A 13535-nucleotide genomic window follows, 5' to 3' on the forward strand; every position below is an offset into this window, starting at 1 on the left:
TCTCCATGGTTGCAGAGGGAGATCCTTGAGTTTTGAATACAAGGGAGTTCTCATTCCATTGAAGGACTATTTCACCTCTGTCAACATCAATCACAGCTCTTGCTGTGGCCAGGAAAGGTCTTCCTAGGATGATGGATTCATCCTCTTCCTTTCCAGTATCCAGGACTATGAAATCAGTAGGTATGTAAAGGCCCTCAACCTTTACTAATACATCTTCTACTTGTCCATAAGCCTGTCTTCTTGAGCTGTCTGCCATCTCTAATGAGATTTTAGCAGCTTGCACCCCATAGATTCCCAGTTTCTCTATTACAGAGAGGGGCATGAGGTTTATTCCTGAACCAAGGTCACACAGAGCCTTAAAGATCATGGTGCCTATGGTACAGGGTATTATGAACTTTCCAGGATCCTGTCTCTTCTGAGGCAATGTCAGTTGATCCAGATCACTTAGTTCATTGACGAACAAGGGAGGTTCAACTTCCCAAGTATCAATGCCAAACAATTTGGCATTCAGCTTCATGATTGCACCAAGAAACTTGGCAGTTTGCTCTTCAGTGACATCCTCATTCTCTTCAGAAGAGGAATACTCATCAGAGCTCATGAAGGGCATAAGGAGGGTCAATGGAATCTCTATGGTCTCTAGATGGGCCCTAGAGTCCTTTGGTTCCTCAGAGGGAAGCTCCTTATTGACCACTGGATGTCCCAGGAGGTCTTCCTCCTTGGGATTCACGTCCTCTCCTCTCCTCACAGGTTCGGCCATGGCGCTTATGTTAATGGCCTTGCACTCTCCTTTTGGATTCTCTTCTGTATTGCTTGAGAGAGTACTAGGAGGGATTTCAGTGATCCTTTTACTCAGCTGGCCCACTTGTGCTTCCAGATTTCTAATGGAAGACCTTGTTTCATTCATGAAACTTACAGTGGCCTTAGATAGATCAGAGACTAGATTTGCTAAATTAGAAGCATTTTGTTCAAAGTTCTCTGTCTGTTGCTGAGTTGATGATGGAAAAGGCTTGCTATTGCTAAACCTGTTTCTTCCACCATTATTAAAGCCTTGTTGAGGCTTTTGATCCTTCCATGAGAAATTTGGATGATTTCTCCATGTTGAGTTATAGGTGTTTCCATAAGGTTCACCTAAGTAATTTACCTCTGCTATTGCAGGGTTCTCAGGATCATAAGCTTCTTCTTCAGAAGAAGCCTCTTGAGTACTGTTGGAAGCAGCTTGCATTCCATGCAGACTCTGAGAGATCATATTGACTTGCTGAGTCAATATTTTATTCTGAGCCAATATGGCATTCAGAGTATCAACCTCAAGAACTCCCTTCTTCATAGGCGTCCCATTGCTCACAGGATTCCTTTCAGAAGTGTACATGAACTGGTTATTAGCAACCATGTCAATGAGTTCTTGAGCTTCTGCAGGTGTTTTCTTTAGGTGAATGGATCCACCTGCAGAGGTATCCAATGACATCTTTGATAACTCAGATAAACCATCATAGAATATATCCAGGATGGTCCATTCTGAAAGCATGTCAGAAGGACACTTTTTGGTCAACTGTTTGTATCTTTCCCAAGCTTCATAGAGGGATTCACCTTCTTTCTGTCTGAAGGTTTGAACATCCGCTCTAAGCTTGCTCAGCTTTTGAGGAGGAAAGTACTTGGCTAAGAAAGCCGTGACCAGCTTATCCCAAGAGTTCAGGCTATCTTTGGGTTGAGAATCCAACCATAATCTAGCTCTGTCTCTTACAGCAAAAGGGAAAAGCATGAGCCTGTAGACTTCAGGATCTACTCCATTAGTCTTAACAGTATCACATATCTGCAAGAATTCAGTTAAGAACTGAAAAGGATCTTCAGATGGAAGTCCATGAAACTTGCAGTTCTGCTGCATCAGAGAAACTAATTGAGGTTTCAGCTCAAAGTTGTTTGCTCCAATGGCAGGAATGGAGATGCTTCTTCCATGTAAATTGGAATTAGGTGCAGTAAAGTCACCAAGCATCTTCCTTACATTATTATTATTTTCGGCTGCCATCTCCTCTTCCTGTTTGAAAATTTCTAAAAGGTTATCTCTGGATTGTTGTATTTTAGCTTCTCTTAATTTTCTCTTCAGAGTCCTTTCAGGTTCTGGATCTGCTTCCACAAGAATGTTCTTATCCTTGCTCCTGCTCATATGACAAAGAAGAAGGCACAGAAAAATAATAATAAAAATAGAGATCCCTTTGTGAGTGGAAGAAAAGAGGGGGAGACAAAGAATGTGATGTAAAGGAAGAAACACAACTGTACGGATGGAAGAGATGTGAGATGAGATGTTAGGATATGAATGAATAAATAGAATGAGATGGGGGAGGGATAATTTTCGAAAATTATTTTGAAAAAGAGTTAGTGATTTTTGAAAAATGGTTTTTGAAAAAATGTTAGTAATTTTCGAAAATTTTTGAAATAAAAAATAAAAGATAAAAATAATTAGTTAATTAAAAAGAAATATTTGAAAAAGAGGGAAAATATTTTCGAAAATGAGAGAGAGAGAGTTAGTTAGGTAGTTTTGAAAAAGTTAAGAAACAAACAAAAAGTTAGTTAGTTAGTTGAAACAAATTTTGAAAAGATAGGAAGTTAGGAGGTTAGGAAAGATATTTTGAAAAGATATTTTTGAAAAAGATAAGATGAGAAGATATTTTTGAAAAGATATGATAGAAATTAGTTTTTGAAAAAGATTTGATTTTTAAAATCTCAATTAATGACTTGATTCATAAGAAATCACAAGATATGATTCTAGAACTCAAAGTTTGAATCTTTCTTAACAAGCAAGTAACAAACTTCAAATTTTTGAATCAAAACATTAATTGATTATGTTATTTTCGAAAATTTGATGTAAAAATAAGAAAAAGATTTTTGAAAAAGATTTTTAAAATTTTCGAAAATAACTAAAAAAAATGAAAAAGATTTGATTTTTGAAAAAGATTTTGAAAAAGATAAGATTTTCAAATTGAAAATTTGAATTGACTCATGAGAAACAACTTGATTTTAAAAACTTTTGAAAAAGTCAATTCAATTTTCGAATTTGATGAGAGAAAAAGGGAAAGATATTTTTTTTTATTTTTGAATTTTTATGATGCAAGAGAAAAACACTAAAAAGATGCAATGCATGAAATTTTTGAATCAAAACAATAAATGCATGTATGAATGATATGAATGTCAAGATGAACACCAAGAACACTTTGAATGTCAAGATGAACATCAAGAACATATTTTGAAAAATTTTTAATGCAAAGAAAACATGCAAGACACCAAACTTAGAATTCTTTAATGCTTACGCACTAAGAATTCAAGAATGCATATGACAAACATGAAAAGACACAAAACAAAAAATCATCAAGATCAAACAAGAAGACTTACCAAGAACAACTTGAAGATCATGAAGAACACTATGAATGCATGATATTTTCGAAAAAATGCAAGATGCATATGCAAGTGACACCAAACTTATGATATGACTCAAGACTCAAACAAGAAACAGAAAATATTTTTGATTTTTATGATTTTCTAATTTTTTTGGATTTTTTTCGAAAATTTATTGAAAAGGGAAAATAAGGATTCCAAAATTTTTAATATGAATTCCAGGAATCTTGCATTCTTAGTCTAAAGCTTCAGTCCAGGAATTAGACATGGCTCACTAGCCAGCCAAGCTTTCAAAGAAAGCTCCAGTCCAAAACACTAGACATGGCCAATGGCCAGCCAAGCTTCAGCAGATACCTCTCATGCATACAACAGCAAATTTTATTGGCAATAACTAACTTGCTCTTGTGATGATGATTAGGAAGCCTCAGTCCAAAAGAATTTAGACATGGCTTTGCAGCCAGCCAGGCTTCACATGCTTCATGAAACACTAGAATTCATTCTTAAAAATCTTGAATAAAATTTTTGAAAACATTTTTATAATTTTTTTTTTCGAGAACAGATGAGAGATTTTTGAAAATATTTTTGAAAGATTTTTTTTTTTTTGAAAACAAAACGAAAAGAAAATTACCTAATCTGAGCAACAAGATGAGCCGTCAGTTGTCCAAACTCAAACAATCCCCGGCAACGGCGCCAAAAACTTGGTGCACGAAATTGTGATCTCCAGGCTCGAACAAATCCTGGTAATGGCTCCAAAGCTTGGTGCTCTGATCTTAATTCATAATTGTCACAACTTCGATACAACTAACCAGCAAGTGCACTGGGTCGTCCAAGTAATACCTTACGTGAGTAAGGGTCGAATCCCACGGAGATTGTCGGTATGAAGCAAGCTATGGTCACCTTGTAAATCTCAGTCAGGCAGATATAAAGTGATAATGGTGTTTTCGAATATGATATAATAAAATAGAGATAGAGATACTTATGTAAATCATTGGTAGGAATTTCAGATAAGCGAATGGAGATGCTTTTCGTTCCTCTGAACCTCTGCTTTCCTGCTATCTTCATCCAATCTGTCTTACTCCTTTCCATGGCTGGCTTTATGCAAGGGCATCACCGTTGTCAGTGGCTACATCCCCTCCTCTCAGTGAATAATATGCTCACGCACCCTGTCACGGCACGGCTATTCATCTGTCGGTTCCCGATCATGCTGGAATGATTCACCCTCATTTTGCGTCTGTCACTAACGCCCAGCACTCGCGAGTTTGAAGCTCGTCACAGTCATTCAATCATTGAATCCTACTCAGAATACCACAGACAAGGTTTAGACCTTCCGGATTCTCTTGAATGCCGCCATCATTCTAGCTTATTTCATGTAGAACAGAAGTGTTTGTCAGGCACGCATTCATAAGGGAGAAGGATGATGAGCGTCACACATAATCATCACCTTCATCACGTTCTTGGGTGCGAATGGATATCTTAGAAGAGAAATAAGAAGAATTGAATAGAAAATAGTAGTACTTTGCATTAATCTTTGAGGAACAGCAGAGCTCCACACCTTAATCTATGGAGTGTAGAAACTCTACCGTATGAAAATACATAAGTGAAGGTCCAGGCATGGCCGAGATGGCCAGCCCCCTAAACGAGATCAATAGTCTCCTAAGATGAACAATGGAATAAAACTGAGACTAAAGATGGTCAAAAAGACGTCTAATACAATAGTAAGAGGTCCTATTTATAATAAACTAGTCACTAGGGTTTACATGAGTGAGTAATTGATGCATAAATCCACTTCCGGGGCCCACTTGGTATGTGTTTGGGCTGAGCTTAAGTGTTCCACGTGCAGAGGCCATTTGTGGAGTTGAACGCCAGTTTCTGTGCCAGTTTGGGCGTTCAACTCTGGTTTTGGATCCTTTTCTGGCGCTGGACGCCAGATTTGGGCAGAAGGCTGGCGTTGAACGCCAGTTTACGTCGTCAATTCTTGGCCAAAGTATGGACTATTATATATTGCTGGAAAGCCCTGGATGTCTACTTTTCAACGCAATTGGAAGCGCGCCATTTCGAGTTCTGTAGCTCCAGAAAATCCACTTTGAGGGCAGGGAGGTCAGAATCCAACAGCATCAGCAGTCCTTCTTCAACATCTGAATCTGATTTTTGCTCAAGTCCCTCAATTTCAGCCAGAAAATACCTGAAATCACAGAAAAACACACAAACTCATAGTAAAGTCCAGAAATGTGAATTTAACATAAAAACTAATGAAAACATCCCTAAAAGTGACTAGATCCTACTAAAAATATACTAAAAACAATGTCAAAAAGCGTATAAATTATCCGCTCATCAGACCTCTACACCATATTTTCGTTTACCATATTGTATTTCCTATCAGTATGAGTTTCTAAACCTCCTAGGTTAAGGGGAGGAGCCTTGTTGAGTTCTATGAATTAATAAAAGTATTATTATTTCTCTTTAAACCGTGTTTGATTTAATTCTAAGATGTATATTCATTTTTCAACATGATGAATGGGATGATCCATGACAATCAGCTCCGTTTATCATACTAAGACAGCGTGCCTGACAACCACCCGTGTCTACTTGGCTTTGTGTGAATACGTGACTGGAAAGCATCGAACCGCCAGCTTGATTATACATCTCTCAGACGGGTAATCCACAACCTTGTTGGGGACTTCTCGAGACACCAGTTCAGCCGAGGTATTGAGAGATTAAGATCTCTGTGGTAGAGGCTAGAACCTAAAGGCGCAGCATTCTCTGATCCGAGAGATCCGACCTTGTCTGTGGCATTTTGAGTAGGATCATTAAGGAGAATGGACTGCAGGAGCTTCACCCTCAATCAGACTGGATGCGCACTAACCTTGGTGTTCAGATCTGGAGGAGCATTGACGACCTCTCAAGAAAGGCATTGATGACATACAGCCTGCCATTGAAGAAATCATTCACAATTGAAGAAGACAGTAAGACCAAAGTTAATTCAGAAGGACAAAACAACTCCAAGCCTTAACCATCTTCCTATCCCTGATTATAATTTAATTTACAAAGTATTCTATACACTATTTCTTTTATGCTTTTAACCAAATTCAAACCAACAACTTCTTGATTCGCCTGACTAAGACCTGCAAGATACCCATAGATTGCTTCAAACCACAATCCTCGTGGAATCGACCCTGACTCGCTTAGGTATTACTTGGACGACCCAGTGCACTTGCTGGTTTAGCTGTACGAAGCGTGGGGATTCGTGCACCAATAGTCAATAAGAAGTATTGATCTGGAAAAGATAAGCATCTTCGAGGCCTTAACGTCTTCTGTATATTATCTCTTTACCAATCTTTAATTGCTTTTCTTTACTTTCTTGTCTTATGCGAATTCAACAACAACAATTCTCTTTACTTTTCACCTGACTAAGTCCAGCAAGATAAATATTGCTTGCTCAATCCAACAATCCTCGTGGGATTGACCCTCACTCACTTGAGGTATTACTTGGACGACTTGGTGCACTTGCCGGTGAAGTTGTGCGAGTTCTAATTTCGCGCACCAAGCACCGCAACCTTGACAAGCAGGATTAACCAACCGTTCTTGCCAGGCGTATAGCGTCTCAACAGTCTCAGTATAAAACAATATATATCCATATTTCCTTCATTGATCACTTTCAGTATTCAATATTTCCTCATTTATCTTCGAGTCCCAGACTCATCACAACATTGTCAATTCTTATTTCCACAGCTCATCATACTCATCATCAATTTAGTACTCTTCCAACCCACACAACTATTCCATTCTCAATATTTCAGAAACCTAAGGCTCCATTTTCTAACTCATGATAGAAAATTACCAATTTAAACCAACTAACTCATCTCTATTAGTCTTAGGGCCTAATTACAAGGTAGAAATTTCAAATAGCAATTTAAAGAAGTTTAGAAAGCTAGAGAACTCTTGAAAACGAAGAAAAAATTATTTTTTAGCAAAATAGAGTCTGTGCGTATGCATAGCCAAAATTAATATGCAACACAGAGCCCGCATACGCGAGACCCCCAGGTAGTGGAGAATGCCCGTGTCGTGTGTATAGGTTCGCGTACGCATGCTGCATCAGACTTAGAAAAATTAAATGCTGCAGAATTTTAGATTTTTGCACCGAACTTCCAACGTTCATAACTTCCTCTACAAAACTCCATTTTCCTCAAATTTTATATCATTTTAAAGTTCTTAATCCAAGTTATGATCCGCCAAAATTTATTAAAAATAAGGTTTTACACTGAAACATCAAATTTCTCCAGTTTTCAAATTCCAGAACCAAACCAAACCAAAACCTACTCAGTTCATCACAAAACACTACCACATACTAGACTTTACCATTCCATTGCACTTCAATCAACTCAACCTCCTTTTCACTCAATCTTTCCACCGTAATTCAACAAAAATCAACAATTCATAAATCAAGATTCCAACCTTAACAATTTTAAATAATTTAACTCTTCATAAGCATCATTCACCACCATTCAATATCAACACCAACCACAAGATTTAAAACCCAATACCATCATCAACATTTATCATCATACATCATAATCATCTATATCCTTCATCAATCATCATAATCATAGACAACACCAATACTCATCATAACTCAAATATCACATATTTCAAAACTCCATAACATCCTCTTCATCATCAACTATAAATTCACATATAATTAACCATACACCAACATCATTCAATCCTATCTTAGGGTTTACTAGCCTAGGTGTCCAGAAATATTACATATTATATAGAAAAAACTGAAATTATACCATGACCGATTTTCAATATGCACAAACGCCCAAAGCTTGATTCCAACAAGATCAACAAGCCTCAAGCACCAACACCACTTCCAAAACTCACCAACCACATATAACATACCAAAAACCAACACTATGGCTAACCAAAATATCAAACAAGAGTTTTCAAAGACTCACCTAAACCAATGATATTAGGGATGAAATCCAACAATAATCCAATGCTAGATCACCCCTAAACAAACAAAATCACAAAACTTTACTTAAAAACCAAACCCAAAATTGAAAAATTGTTTGGGATAGAAACTAGAGCTTGAGTTTCTATTTCTTACCAACAATGCATTGCTAGAAATAGAGAGCTGGACGAGAGCTTTGCGTGGCCACAAATGACTCGTCAATCGGAGCTCTGTAGCTCAAGTTATGGCTCCCAGAAGAAGGTGACGAAAAGTACCACCTTCTCCTCTCTCTCAATCCACATTTCTTTCCCTTTGGTGCTGAAATAAGGATGCAAATCCTCATTAAAAGGTCTTATAAATGTTGGGCTTAGGCTCAACTTAGGCCCGGTCTAACCTGTTAGCGTTTTAGATCCGTTTGGCCCAACTTTGGACCAAAACCTTTGAGATTATTGCCTGGTTTTCAATTCTATGTTATTTTTGTCTTTTCAAAATAATAAATTAAATTTTCAAAAATCTTATTTTTCTCAATATGTGGTACCGGAGAGACTAGAGCCAGTACTGCTGGCTTAAGTGCCAGTACACATTTTTACAAAAATTTTCCGGCGTAGAAAATATATTTTTCCACTCAGAATAATTCACTGAATTTAAATTTCACCGTTAAATTGAAAAATTAAGATGTCTATTTTTTTGAACCTATTCCAGAAAATTAAATTATTATTTTATTTAATCTAAACGGTCGATTTAGTTACGGTTCTTATATTCTCCCCTTGTAGGTAGGAATTTTGTCCCCAAAATTCGAATCGCACAGTATTTCCTCCAACTCCTAGTTCCTTGATTCTCCAATAGCCCCCTTTTAAAATGGAGTACGTCCATATCCTCGCAATTCCTTCCTCCATGAAGTTTTCTGTTACTAATGTCGTCAACCAAATCAAGTCGTCAAAGCATCTCTTCCATCGTAGTTCTACTGTGTCAAAGTTTCATTTCCACACACTTTTCGCTGCATCACTCTGATTACTTGTCATTAAGAACCCAAATTACTCAGCTACATCCATCCAAAGTTTCCTTCTCCATTGATTCCTCCAATAAAACCCTAAGTTCGGCCATCCTTAATAAAAACATTACATAAGATAAACTAAGCTACACTTGGTCCTAGACTGGACACTATCAGTCCAAATTTTTAGTGTTATATAGCACAAATAAACTTCAGTTATGAGCTTCATAATTACCTCAACTCTGTTGTTGCGATTGACGTTCCTCTTGTGTTTCTCGACGTGGACAATTTCTGACCAAATGTCCCAGTGCACCACATTTGAAGAATAGTTTCATACCCAAGTGGCATGGCTTATTCGAATGGTAGTTCGCACACCCCTGACACCTCAAATAAGGGGAGTAAGCTCTTGACCGCTTTCCTTTGCCATTTCTTTTGAAGTCTCGGCCCTTTGGTGCAAAATCTCTATCGCGACCCTCTCCATAGGATCCTCGGCGGTCATCCTTCGCCAAAGTCGTCTTTTTGGCACAATTCTCTACGACCCTTGCCTTGTTCACAAGCTCTCAAAAGATCCGAATCTCCAAAGGAGCCACAACAGTCATAATGTTTTCCCTCAGATCTCCTTGATACTTGATGCACTTCCAACTTTCCTAGGACTCCGGGGCACCCTGACACACCCTAGAAAACCAACAGAGTTCTTCGAACTGACTAGTGTAATCGGCCACGGACAACGAGCGTTGCTTCAGCTGTATAAACTCTGTAACATCCCGCATTTTTGGAAATCTAAATATAAAGAAATTGTAATTGTATCTTATTAAGTTTAAACTTTATAATTTTAGAAATTATTCTATTTGAAATAATTAAATAGATTCGGAGGTAATTTTATTTTGAATCAATTAATATTTTTAAGTAATTTTATTATAATAGAATATTTTGCATAATTTTAGTAATTAAAAAATAAGAAAGAATTATATAATTTAATTTAAGTAACTTTTATTTTATGACTTATTATTAATTTGAACTCTTTATTTTATAAACTAATCTATTAAGAGTAATTAAATTAGTTTTATTAATATTTGATGTTAAGTTAATTAATATTCTTGTGTAAATTTTTATAATTGGTTATTTTATATAATTTCAAATTAGAATTCAGTAATGGGTGTATTATATAATTAAATTTAAGAAATTTCTATTATGGATAAATTATGGTTTATTTTATTAGTTCGAGCTCTTAGAGATTAATTTATTATGAATGATTAAATTGATTTTTATAAATACTTTGAGTTTAAGTTAATTAATGTTTAAGTACAATTTTTATTGTAACTAGTTATTTTATATAAATTGTTATTACAGTTCCGGTGATGGAAAATAATGAAAAGTTATATCATATAATCTGAATAATATTTTTGGATTTAAAATTGTATTTTATAAAATGTGATTAGTATGTTTACTTGATAATTTAAATTAGAAATAATTATTTGAACTCTTTGATAAATTAATAAATAAAATTATGTGCCCCGAAAGTAATTTTTACAATATTATATTTGAATCATAAATTGTTATTTTATCTCAAATATTTTGTAAGATTTCTGATTTACTCGAATATATTTTACTTTAACCCTAATCCTATGTTTCTTATTTTATACGTACTGTTATTATCTAATACGTATACTCCCTGACCAATCACGCACCCACACACGTACTCCACACTCATTTATGAGTTATTGGGACATGCTTATTGTTTCCTCACCACTCATTCACGATTAAACTCCTACCACATATACACAATACATATTACAGAAGAGAAAAAAAAGGGAACAGAAAAGAAGCAAAGTGTAACAACCCGGGATACATATTGGGCCTGGGATGTTGTATGTATATATATGTATATAGGAATTATCTAGATATATCTAGGGGTGTTCTAACTAAAGATCTTTACTCTAATGAAGGTTGGATAACTAAATGTTATTAACTGTTGAGATGTATATAAGTGTTGTTGTTTATAACTGTGGTATTTGTTATTATTTTTTTACTGGTAATGAATGATTCTGTTTATTAATCCAAATATTTTTTTTAAAAAAGTACCTCACAAAATAAATACGCTTTTAACAACGAATCAGGCTCATATAATAAATAATAGATAATAATTAGAAAGACAAGTTGGTAGCGCTCAGTTTCTAGTATGATAATGACGTACCAGAAATTGGGTCGTTACAATTTGGTATCAGAGCAGTTCATTCCCAATAGAGCCTGGGGAGTGGACTGACTATGCTTTATTGCGTACCCTGTTCTGTGTCTCATGCTGTTAGGGTATCTTTAAGATACATTTGGCAAGAATGTCTATGAGTGCTTGACGTTAGGATTTTTGCCAGTAAAGAATGTCATAAAAAATAGTCGCGTTGTAGATATAGTCTCTAAACCGACAAAAATCCCTTCGTACAAACGTTTTGGTTGTCACAAGTAACAAACCCCTTTTTAAATTGATAACCGAGTATTAAACCTCGGGTTGTCTTCTCAAGGAATTGCAGGGAAGTATGTTCTTATTATTTGTTATGAGTTTGTAAATTGGGGGTTTTGAAAGCAAGGAAGCAGTATGTTGAACAAAAAGAATAAAATAAAATAGTAATAATAAAATAAACTCTTGGCAAGGTATTAGAAATTAGAGGTCCTATCCTAGCTATCCTTATCAATGATGATGAGAATTGAATCTTAATTCCACTTTGTTAACCTTTACTAAAATAAAGGAAGGTCAAGGGATTAATTGATTTGATCTTCGAATCCTATTTATTTCCTAAGAAAAGATTGGGATTATTAAAGTTCAAATTAATTAACAAAGATAACAATTATCAATCATGTTTGAGTTTGATAACTCCTGAGTTACTGATTTCTTAACCAAGATCAAAAGGAAAAATATCTAAATTAATTTAAAAGCAATCTTAAATAGAATAAAACAATCATAAACTGAAATACTTCGAATTGTATTGAATCAAATTAAACATAGGAATCCATAAACCAAATTGGCAACATCTAATAATCAGCTGAAGTAACAGAATGAATAAAAGTAGAAGAGAATATAAATTAAAGAACATTGAACCTGGGATTTGAGAGTCACTCTAAAACTAAGAGAAATCCTAAATCCTAATCCTAAGAGAGAGGAGAGAACCTCTCTCTCTAAAAACTACATCTACTCCTAAAATTGTGAATGTGAGAGCCTCTTCATGAATGGATGCATTTCCCCACTTTATAGCCTTTAATCTGTGTGTTCTGGGCTGTAAACTGGGTTAAAAACAGCCCAGAAATCGCCCCCTGTGATTTCTGTTACGTTCAGGTCGCGGAAAGGTGACGCAGCTACGTTGTCCATGCGGCCGCGCGGGTTGCATTCCTGCCAGGTCACGCGTCCGCGTGACCCACGTGTTCGCGTCGCCTGGCGTCGGAACAGCTATGGCAAATTATATATCAAATCGAAGCCCGAACGTTAGCTTTCCAACGCAACTGGAACTGTGTCGTTTGGACCTCTGTAGCTAAAGTTATAGCCGTTTAAGTGCGAAGAGGTCAGGCTGGACAGCTTAGCAATTTTTCCAACTTCTTGTATTCCTTCCATTTTTGCATGCTTCTTTTCCATCCTCCAAGCCATTCCTGCCCTATAATCTCTGAAAGCACTTAACACACATATCAAGGCATCTAATGGTAATAAGAGAGGATTAATGATAAGCAAATATAAGATCAAAGAAGCATGTTTTCAATCATAGCACATAATTAGGAAGGCAAATGTAAAACCATACAAATAGTATGAATAAGTGGGTAAAGAGTAGATAAAAATCACTCAATTGAGCACAAGATAAACCATAAAATAGTGGTTTATCAGTGCTCATTTTGGGAATGTTCGTGCTTAACTTCAGATATTAAGACTGATCACCTTAATATTGATTGTTTGGTGCGGATAAGACCTCAATGACTGTGAATAGGCATAGTTTAATCGAGCTCCGAACGACGAATCGATGTGAGCCACAGCTATCTTCAAAGCTGTTATGATCTTCATGGCTATGGCTATGTGAGATTTGGATGCTGCAAGGAACGGACCAATCTCTTCGTCAGGATGGCTTGAAGGAAATAAACTGCTTGAAGATGGATTCTGCACGTGGCTGAAATTTTGAGATTTTCTTTTAGGAGTGTAGAATGTAACAACCTGGTTTTTCGACTACGCGAGAT

At 36.1% G+C, this 13535-nt stretch overlaps 1 non-coding gene across 1 annotated transcript; it reads left to right on the forward strand.

Moving 5' to 3' along the window:
* Positions 1-1516: 1516 nt before the first annotated feature.
* LOC112753199 (small nucleolar RNA R71) lies at positions 1517-1624 on the forward strand. The gene has a single exon (XR_003177593.1). It is a non-coding gene; the product is annotated as a small nucleolar RNA R71 (small nucleolar RNA).
* The last annotated feature ends 11911 nt before the right edge of the window (positions 1625-13535 follow it).

This window comes from Arachis hypogaea, chromosome 15 (assembly GCF_003086295.3).
Source record: "Arachis hypogaea cultivar Tifrunner chromosome 15, arahy.Tifrunner.gnm2.J5K5, whole genome shotgun sequence".
In the NCBI taxonomy this organism is placed as follows: domain Eukaryota; kingdom Viridiplantae; phylum Streptophyta; class Magnoliopsida; order Fabales; family Fabaceae; genus Arachis; species Arachis hypogaea.